This window comes from Callionymus lyra, unplaced genomic scaffold, assembly GCF_982586985.1.
Source record: "Callionymus lyra unplaced genomic scaffold, fCalLyr1.hap1.1 HAP1_SCAFFOLD_371, whole genome shotgun sequence".
NCBI lineage: Eukaryota > Metazoa > Chordata > Actinopteri > Syngnathiformes > Callionymidae > Callionymus > Callionymus lyra.
The window spans coordinates 15,001-25,000 of record NW_028258738.1 but is presented as its reverse complement, the minus strand read 5'-3'; the positions used below and the strand labels follow the sequence as shown (position 1 = coordinate 25,000).

General features: G+C 59.1%; 1 non-coding gene across 1 annotated transcript; it reads right to left on the bottom strand.

Annotated features, from left to right (window-relative positions):
• Positions 1-8,045: 8,045 nt before the first annotated feature.
• On the bottom strand, positions 8,046-8,164 carry LOC148057904 (5S ribosomal RNA). Its single transcript, XR_015710320.1, has one exon. It is a non-coding gene; the product is annotated as a 5S ribosomal RNA (ribosomal RNA).
• Between the last annotated feature and the right edge of the window lie 1,836 nt (positions 8,165-10,000).

Below are 10,000 nucleotides of genomic sequence, written 5' to 3'. Positions count from 1 at the left end.
ACATCAAAAAGACCACTTTTTGCAGAGCAGTCACACTCGGAAAAAATTTCTTTCGTCAGGCAAAAGAACCAGAGTTCTCCGCGGCCATCCACTCCAACCTTGTCCGACTTTGAGGCACCAGGCTCGGCCACCCTCCGAGCCTTTTCCTTCCCTCTCCTGTTATGGTGCCTCCCTATTAACCTCTAGGTGGTTGCGCTCGTGACATCAAAAAGACCACTTTTTGAAGAGCAGTCACACTCGGAAAAAATTTATTTCGTCAGGCAAAAGAACCAGAGTTCTCCGCGGCCATCCACTCCAACCTTGTCCGATTTTGAGGCACCAGGCTCGGCCACCCTCCGAGCCTTTTCACTCCCTCTCCTGTTATGGTGCCTCCCTATTAACCTCTAGGTGGTTGCGCTCGTGACATCAAAAAGACCACTTTTTGCAGAGCAGTCACACTCGGAAAAAATGTATTTCGTCAGGCAAAAGAACCAGAGTTCTCAGCGGCCATCCACTCCAACCTTGTCCGACTTTGAGGCACCAGGCTCGGCCACCCTCCGAGCCCTTTCCTTCCCTCTCCTGTTATGGTGCCTCCCTATTAACCTCTAGGTGGTTGCGCTCGTGACATCAAAAAGACCACTTTTTGCAGAGCAGTCACACTCGGAAAAAATTTCTTTCGTCAGGCAAAAGAACCAGAGTTCTCCGCGGCCATCCACTCCAACCTTGTCCGACTTTGAGGCACCAGGCTCGGCCACCCTCCGAGCCTTTTCCTTCCCTCTCCTGTTATGGTGCCTCCCTATTAACCTCTAGGTGGTTGCGCTCGTGACATCAAAAAGACCACTTTTTGCAGAGCAGTCACACTCGGAAAAAATTTCTTTCGTCAGGCAAAAGAACCAGAGTTCTCCGCGGCCATCCACTCCAACCTTGTCCGATTTTGAGGCACCAGGCTCGGCCACCCTCCGAGCCTTTTCACTCCCTCTCCTGTTATGGTGCCTCCCTATTAACCTCTAGGTGGTTGCGCTCGTGACATCAAAAAGACCACTTTTTGCAGAGCAGTCACACTCGGAAAAAATTTCTTTCGTCAGGCAAAAGAACCAGAGTTCTCAGCGGTCATCCACTCCAACCTTGTCCGACTTTGAGGCACCAGGCTCGGCCACCCTCCGAGCCTTTTCACTCCCTCTCCTGTTATGGTGCCTCCCTATTAACCTCTAGGTGGTTGCGCTCGTGACATCAAAAAGACCACTTTTTGCAGAGCAGTCACACTCGGAAAAAATTTCTTTCGTCTGGCAAAAGAACCAGAGTTTTCAGCGGTCATCCACTCCAACCTTGTCCGATTTTGAGGCACCAGGCTCGGCCACCCTCCGAGCCTTTTCACTCCCTCTCCTGTTATGGTGCCTCCCTATTAACCTCTAGGTGGTTGCGCTCGTGACATCAAAAAGACCACTTTTTGCAGAGCAGTCACACTCGGAAAAAATTTCTTTCGTCTGGCAAAAGAACCAGAGTTTTCAGCGGTCATCCACTCCAACCTTGTCCGATTTTGAGGCACCAGGCTCGGCCACCCTCCGAGCCTTTTCACTCCCTCTCCTGTTATGGTGCCTCCCTATTAACCTCTAGGTGGTTGCGCTCGTGACATCAAAAAGACCACTTTTTGCAGAGCAGTCACACTCGGGAAAAATTTCTTTCGTCTGGCAAAAGAACCAGAGTTTTCAGCGGTCATCCACTCCAACCTTGTCCGATTTTGAGGCACCAGGCTCGGCCACCGTCCGAGCCTTTTCACTCCCTCTCCTGTTATGGTGCCTCCCTATTAACCTCTAGGTGGTTGCGCTCGTGACATCAAAAAGACCACTTTTTTCAGAGCAGTCACACTCGGGAAAAATTTCTTTCGTCTGGCAAAAGAACCAGAGTTTTCAGCGGTCATCCACTCCAACCTTGTCCGATTTTGAGGCACCAGGCTCGGCCACCCTCCGAGCCTTTTCACTCCCTCTCCTGTTATGGTGCCTCCCTATTAACCTCTAGGTGGTTGCGCTCGTGACATCAAAAAGACCACTTTTTTCAGAGCAGTCACACTCGGGAAAAATTTCTTTCGTCTGGCAAAAGAACCAGAGTTTTCAGCGGTCATCCACTCCAACCTTGTCCGATTTTGAGGCACCAGGCTCGGCCACCGTCCGAGCCTTTTCACTCCCTCTCCTGTTATGGTGCCTCCCTATTAACCTCTAGGTGGTTGCGCTCGTGACATCAAAAAGACCACTTTTTTCAGAGCAGTCACACTCGGGAAAAATTTCTTTCGTCTGGCAAAAGAACCAGAGTTATCAGCGGTCATCCACTCCAACCTTGTCCGACGTTGAGGCACCGATGTCGGCCAAGTTCTGAGCGTTCCACCGCCGAATGCCACTGGTCCTCAACACAGCGGACTTCCAATCCAACCTTGTCCGACTTTGAGGCACCGAAGTCGGCCTCAGCCCGAGCCTTCCCCCGCCGACCTCACTGGAGCCCGCCATCCAGGGACCGGCGGAGGTCGCCCGCATGACCGCGGCAAAGTGTCTCGAAGTCGGGCACGACCGCTCGAGTCACCCGCCAACCCGGTCCGGGGCACCTCCAGGGACCGGCGGAGGTCGCCCGCATGACCGCGGCAAAGTGTCTCAAAGTCGGGCACGACCGCTCGAGTCACCCGCCAACCCGGTCCGGGGCACCTCCAGGGACCGGCGGAGGACGCCCGCATGACCGCGACAAAGTGTCTCAAAGTCGGGCACCTCCGCTCGAGTCACCCGCCAACCCGGTCCGGGGCACCTCCAGGGACCGGCGGAGGACGCCCGCATGACCGCGACAAAGTGTCTCAAAGTCGGGCACGACCGCTCGAGTCACCCGCCAACCCGGTCCGGGGCACCTCCAGGGACCGGCGGAGGTCGCCCGCATGACCGCGGCAAAGTGTCTCGAAGTCGGGCACGACCGCTCGAGTCACCCGCCAACCCGGTCCGGGGCACCTCCAGGGACCGGCGGAGGTCGCCCGCATGACCGCGGCAAAGTGTCTCAAAGTCGGGCACGACCGCTCGAGTCACCCGCCAACCCGGTCCGGGGCACCTCCAGGGACCGGCGGAGGACGCCCGCATGACCGCGACAAAGTGTCTCAAAGTCGGGCACCTCCGCTCGAGTCACCCGCCAACCCGGTCCGGGGCACCTCCAGGGACCGGCGGAGGACGCCCGCATGACCGCGACAAAGTGTCTCAAAGTCGGGCACGACCGCTCGAGTCACCCGCCAACCCGGTCCGGGGCACCTCCAGGGACCGGCGGAGGACGCCCGCATGACCGCGACAAAGTGTCTCAAAGTCGGGCATGACCGCTCGAGTCACCCGCCAACCCGGTCCGGGGCACCTCCAGGGACCGGCGGAGGACGCCCGCATGACCGCGACAAAGTGTCTCAAAGTCGGGCATGACCGCTCGAGTCACCCGCCAACCCGGTCCGGGGCACCTCCAGGGACCGGCGGAGGACGCCCGCATGACCGCGACAAAGTGTCTCAAAGTCGGGCACGACCGCTCGAGTCACCCGCCAACCCGGTCCGGGGCACCTCCAGGGACCGGCGGAGGACGCCCGCATGACCGCGACAAAGTGTCTCAAAGTCGGGCACGACCGTTCGAGTCACCCGCCAACCCGGTCCGGGGAACCTCCGGGGACCGGCGGAGGTCGCCCGCATGACCGCGGCAAAGTGTCTCAAAGTCGGGCACGACCGCTCGAGTCACCCGCCAACCCGGTCCGGGGCACCTCCAGGGACCGGCGGAGGATGCCCGCATGACCGCGACAAAGTGTCTCAAAGTCGGGCACGACCGCTCGAGTCACCCGCCAACCCGGTCCGGGGCACCTCCAGGGACCGGCGGAGGACGCCCGCATGACCGCGACAAAGTGTCTCAAAGTCGGGCATGACCGTTCGAGTCACCCGCCAACCCGGTCCGGGGCACCTCCAGGGACCGGCGGAGGAGGCCCGCATGACCGCGACAAAGTGTCTCAAAGTCGGGCATGACCGCTCGAGTCACCCGCCAACCCGGTCCGGGGCACCTCCGGGGACCGGCGGAGGACGCCCGCATGACCGCGACAAAGTGTCTCAAAGTCGGGCATGACCGCTCGAGTCACCCGCCAACCCGGTCCGGGGCACCTCCGGGGACCGGCGGAGGACGCCCGCATGACCGCGACAAAGTGTCTCAAAGTCGGGCACGACCGCTCGAGTCACCCGCCAACCCGGTCCGGGGCACCTCCGGGGAGCAGTGGAGGTCGCTCGCATGACCGCGACAAAGTGTCTCAAAGTCGGGCATGACCGCTCGAGTCGCCCGCCATCCCGGTCCGGAGCTCAACACTTTGTCGTTTTTTCCACTCCCTCCCCATTAACCTCTAGGTGGTTGCGCTCGTGACATCAAAAAGACCACTTTTTGAGGAGCAGTCACACTTAGGAAAAATCCGTTTGCGCTCACACCATCCCTCCCCATTAACCTCTAGGTGGTTGCGCTCGTGACATCAAAAAGACCACTTTTTGAGGAGCAGTCACACTTAGGAAAAATCCGTTTGCGCTCACACCATCCCTCCCCATTAACCTCTAGGTGGTTGCGCTCGTGACATCAAAAAGACCACTTTTTGAGGAGCAGTCACACTTAGGAAAAATCCGTTTGCGCTCACACCATCCCTCCCCATTAACCTCTAGGTGGTTGCGCTCGTGACATCAAAAAGACCACTTTTTGAGGAGCAGTCAGACACCGAGGTTTTCTGGATTTATGTCCGTTTTCCTGGTTCTCTGACTCGGGCACCTTGTGACCGACATCCCCCCCTTCCCTGGTTCTATTTTGCCGATACTTTGGTGAGTTTTCTACCCGCAAACCAAGCCCCCCAAGCCCGCCGCCTGGTGGGGGAGCATGCCGCCTGGCCCGGTTCTATTTTAGGTCACTTTGGTGAGTTTTCTACCCGCAAACCAAGCCCCCCAAGCCCGCCGCCTGGTGGGGGAAGAGGCCCCCTGGTCCCGGTTCTATTTTAGGACACTTTGGTGAGTTTTCTACCCGCAAACCAAGCCCCCCAAGCCCGCCGCCTGGTGGGGGAAGATGCCCCCTGGTCCCGGTTCTATTTTAGGACACTTTGGTGAGTTTTCTACCCGCAAACCAAGCCCCCCAAGCCCGCCGCCTGGTGGGGGAACATGCCGCCTAGCCCGGTTCTATTTTAGGTCACTTTGGTGAGTTTTCTACCCGCAAACCAAGCCCCCCAAGCCCGCCGCCTGGTGGGGGAAGAGGCCCCCTGGTCCCGGTTCTATTTTAGGACACTTTGGTGAGTTTTCTACCCGCAAACCAAGCCCCCCAAGCCCGCCGCCTGGTGGGGGAACATGCCCCCTGGTCCTGGTTCTATTTTAGGACACTTTGGTGAGTTTTCTACCCGCAAACCAAGCCCCCCAAGCCCGCCGCCTGGTGGGGGAACATGCCCCCTGGTCCCGGTTCTATTTTAGGACACTTTGGTGAGTTTTCTACCCGGAAACCAAGCCCCCCAAGCCCGCCACCTGGTGGGGGAAGAGGCCCCCTGGTCCCGGTTCTATTTTAGGACACTTTGGTGAGTTTTCTACCCACACTGCAGGTCCCCAAATGCCGCCATCTGGTGGGGGAACATGCCGCCTGCACCGGTTCTATTTTAAGTCACTTTGGTGAGTTTTCTACCCACACTACGGGTCCCCAAATGCCGCCATCTGGTGGGGGAACATGCCGCCTGCACCGGTTCTATTTTAAGTCACTTTGGTGAGTTTTCTACCCACACTACGGCTCCCCAAATGCCGCCATCTGGTGGGGGAACATGCCGCCTGCACCGGTTCTATTTTAAGTCACTTTGGTGAGTTTTCTACCCACACTACGGGTCCCCAAATGCCGCCATCTGGTGGGGGAACATGCCGCCTGCACCGGTTCTATTTTAAGTCACTTTGGTGAGTTTTCTACCCACACTACGGCTCCCCAAATGCCGCCATCTGGTGGGGGAACATGCCGCCTGCACCGGTTCTATTTTAAGTCACTTTGGTGAGTTTTCTACCCACACTACGGGTCCCCAAATGCCGCCATCTGGTGGGGGAACATGCCGCCTGCACCGGTTCTATTTTAAGTCACTTTGGTGAGTTTTCTACCCACACTACGGGTCCCCAAATGCCGCCATCTGGTGGGGGAACATGCCGCCTGCACCGGTTCTATTTTAAGTCACTTTGGTGAGTTTTCTACCCACACTACGGGTCCCCAAATGCCGCCATCTGGTGGGGGAACATGCCGCCTGCACCGGTTCTATTTTAAGTCACTTTGGTGAGTTTTCTACCCACACTACGGGTCCCCAAATGCCGCCATCTGGTGGGGGAACATGCCGCCTGCACCGGTTCTATTTTAAGTCACTTTGGTGAGTTTTCTACCCACACTACGGGTCCCCAAATGCCGCCATCTGGTGGGGGAACATGCCGCCTGCACCGGTTCTATTTTAAGTCACTTTGGTGAGTTTTCTACCCACACCACGGGTCCCCAAATGCCGCCATCTGGTGGGGGAACTGCCGCCTAGTCCCGGTTCTATTTTAGGTCACTTTTCTCACTTTTCTACCCACAAATAATGCCCCAAATGCCGCCGCCTGGTGGGGGGAACTGCCGCCTAGTCCCGGTTCTATTTTAGGTCACTTTTCTCACTTTCTGACCCACAAATAATGCCCCAAATGCCGCCGCCTGGTGGGGGGAACTGCCGCCTAGTCCCGGTTCTATTTTAGGTCACTTTTCTCACTTTCTTACCCACAAATAATGCCCCAAATGCCGCCGCCTGGTGGGGGGAACTGCCGCCTAGTCCCGGTTCTATTTTAGGTCACTTTTCTCACTTTCTGACCCACAAATAATGCCCCAAATGCCGCCGCCTGGTGGGGGGAACTGCCGCCTAGTCCCGGTTCTATTTTAGGTCACTTTTCTCACTTTTCTACCCACAAATAATGCCCCAAATGCCGCCGCCTGGTGGGGGGAACTGCCGCCTAGTCCCGGTTCTATTTTAGGTCACTTTTCTCACTTTCTGACCCACAAATAATGCCCCAAATGCCGCCGCCTGGTGGGGGGAACTGCCGCCTAGTCCCGGTTCTATTTTAGGTCACTTTTCTCACTTTCTGACCCACAAATAATGCCCCAAATGCCGCCGCCTGGTGGGGGGAACTGCCGCCTAGTCCCGGTTCTATTTTAGGTCACTTTTCTCACTTTCTTACCCACAAATAATGCCCCAAATGCCGCCGCCTGGTGGGGGGAACTGCCGCCTAGTCCCGGTTCTATTTTAGGTCACTTTTCTCACTTTCTGACCCACAAATAATGCCCCAAATGCCGCCGCCTGGTGGGGGGAACTGCCGCCTAGTCCCGGTTCTATTTTAGGTCACTTTTCTCACTTTTCTACCCACAAATAATGCCCCAAATGCCGCCGCCTGGTGGGGGGAACTGCCGCCTAGTCCCGGTTCTATTTTAGGTCACTTTTCTCACTTTCTGACCCACAAATAATGCCCCAAATGCCGCCGCCTGGTGGGGGGAACTGCCGCCTAGTCCCGGTTCTATTTTAGGTCACTTTTCTCACTTTCTGACCCACAAATAATGCCCCAAATGCCGCCGCCTGGTGGGGGGAACTGCCGCCTAGTCCCGGTTCTATTTTAGGTCACTTTTCTCACTTTCTTACCCACAAATAATGCCCCAAATGCCGCCGCCTGGTGGGGGGAACTGCCGCCTAGTCCCGGTTCTATTTTAGGTCACTTTTCTCACTTTCTGACCCACAAATAATGCCCCAAATGCCGCCGCCTGGTGGGGGGAACTGCCGCCTAGTCCCGGTTCTATTTTAGGTCACTTTTCTCACTTTTCTACCCACAAATAATGCCCCAAATGCCGCCGCCTGGTGGGGGGAACTGCCGCCTAGTCCCGGTTCTATTTTAGGTCACTTTTCTCACTTTCTTACCCACAAATAATGCCCCAAATGCCGCCGCCTGGTGGGGGGAACTGCCTGCCTAGTCCCGGTTCTATTTTAGGTCACTTTTCTCACTTTTCTACCCACAAATAATGGCAAAAAAAAATGCTTACAGCACCCAGTATTCCCAGGCGGTCTCCCATCCAAGTACTAACTGGGCCCGACCCTGCTTGGCTTCCGAGATCAGACGAGATCGGGCTCATTCAGGGTGGTGTGGCCGTAAGCGAGGGAAGCGCTTGTGAAATGCCCCAAAGTGTTGAAAATGTTCCCCAGGCCCCTGGTTCCCCATCCCCGCAGGAGGAGGCTCCCCAGGCCCCCTGGTTCCCCATCCCCGCAGGAGGAGGCTCCCCAGGCCCCCTGGTGCAGGAGGAGGCTCCCCAGGCCCCTGGTTCCCCATCCCCGCAGGAGGAGGCTCCCCAGGCCCCCTGGTTCCCCATCCCCGCAGGAGGAGGCTCCCCAGGCCCCATGGTTCCCCATCACCGCAGGAGGAGGCTCCCCAGGCCCCTGGTTCCCCATCCCCGCAGGAGGAGGCTCCCCAGGCCCCCTGGTTCCCCATCCCCGCAGGAGGAGGCTCCCCAGGCCCCATGGTTCCCCATCACCGCAGGAGGAGGCTCCCCAGGCCCCCTGGTTCCCCATCCCCGCAGGAGGAGGCTCCCCAGGCCCCCTGGTGCAGGAGGAGGCTCCCCAGGCCCCCTGGTTCCCCATCCCCGCAGGAGGAGGCTCCCCAGGCCCCCTGGTTCTCCATGCCCGCAGGAGGAGGCTCCCCAGGCCCCTGGTTCTCCATCCCCGCAGGAGGAGGCTCCCCAGGCCCCCTGGTTCTCCATCCCCGCAGGAGGAGGCTCCCCAGGCCCCCTGGTTCTCCATCCCCGCAGGAGGAGGCTCCCCAGGCCCCTGGTTCTCCATCCCCGCAGTAGGAGGCTCCCCAGGCCCCCTGGTTCTCCATCCCCGCAGGAGGAGGCTCCCCAGGCCCCCTGGTTCTCCATCCCCGCAGGAGGAGGCTCCCCAGGCCCCCTGGTTCTCCATCCCCGCAGGAGGAGGCTCCCCAGGCCCCTGGTTCTCCATGCCCGCAGGAGGAGGCTCCCCAGGCCCCCATGTTCTCCATGCCCGCAGGAGGAGGCTCCCCAGGCCCCTTGGTTCTCCATCCCCGCAGGAGGAGGCTCCCCAGGCCCCTGGTTCCCCATCCCCGCAGGAGGAGGCTCCCCAGGCCCCCTGGTTCTCCATGCCCGCAGGAGGAGGCTCCCCAGGCCCCCTGGTTCTCCATGCCCGCAGGAGGAGGCTCCCCAGGCCCCCTGGTTCTCCATGCCCGCAGGAGGAGGCTCCCCAGGCCCCCTGGTTCTCCATCCCCGCAGGAGGAGGCTCCCCAGGCCCCTGGTTCTCCATGCCCGCAGGAGGAGGCTCCCCAGGCCCCCTGGTTCTCCATGACCGCAGGAGGAGGCTCCCCAGGCCCCCTGGTTCTCCATCCCCGCAGGAGGAGGCTCCCCAGGCCCCCTGGTTCCCCATCCCCGCAGGAGGAGGCTCCCCAGGCCCCCTGGTTCTCCATGCCCGCAGGAGGAGGCTCCCCAGGCCCCCTGGTTCCCCATCCCCGCAGGAGGAGGCTCCCCAGGCCCCTGGTTCTCCATCACCGCAGGAGGAGGCTCCCCAGGCCCCCTGGTTCTCCATGCCCGCGGGAGGAGGCTCCCCAGGCCCCCTGGTTGGGAGAGGGGGAAAAAGACCAAAGTGTTTAAAAATGCCCCAAAGTGTTGAAAATGTTCCCCAGGCCCCTGGTTCCCCATCCCCGCAGGAGGAGGCTCCCCAGGCCCCCTGGTTGGGAGAGGGGGAAAAAGAGCAAAGTGTTTAAAAATGCCCCAAAGTGTTGAAAATGTTCCCCAGGCCCCTGGTTCCCCATCCCCGCAGGAGGAGGCTCCCCAGGCCCCCTGGTTGGGAGAGGGGGAAAAAGAGCAAAGTGTTTAAAAATGCCCCAAAGTGTTGAAAATGTTCCCCAGGCCCCTGGTTCCCCATCCCCGCAGGAGGAGGCTCCCCAGGCCCCCTGGTTGGGAGAGGGGGGAAAAAGACCAAAGTGTT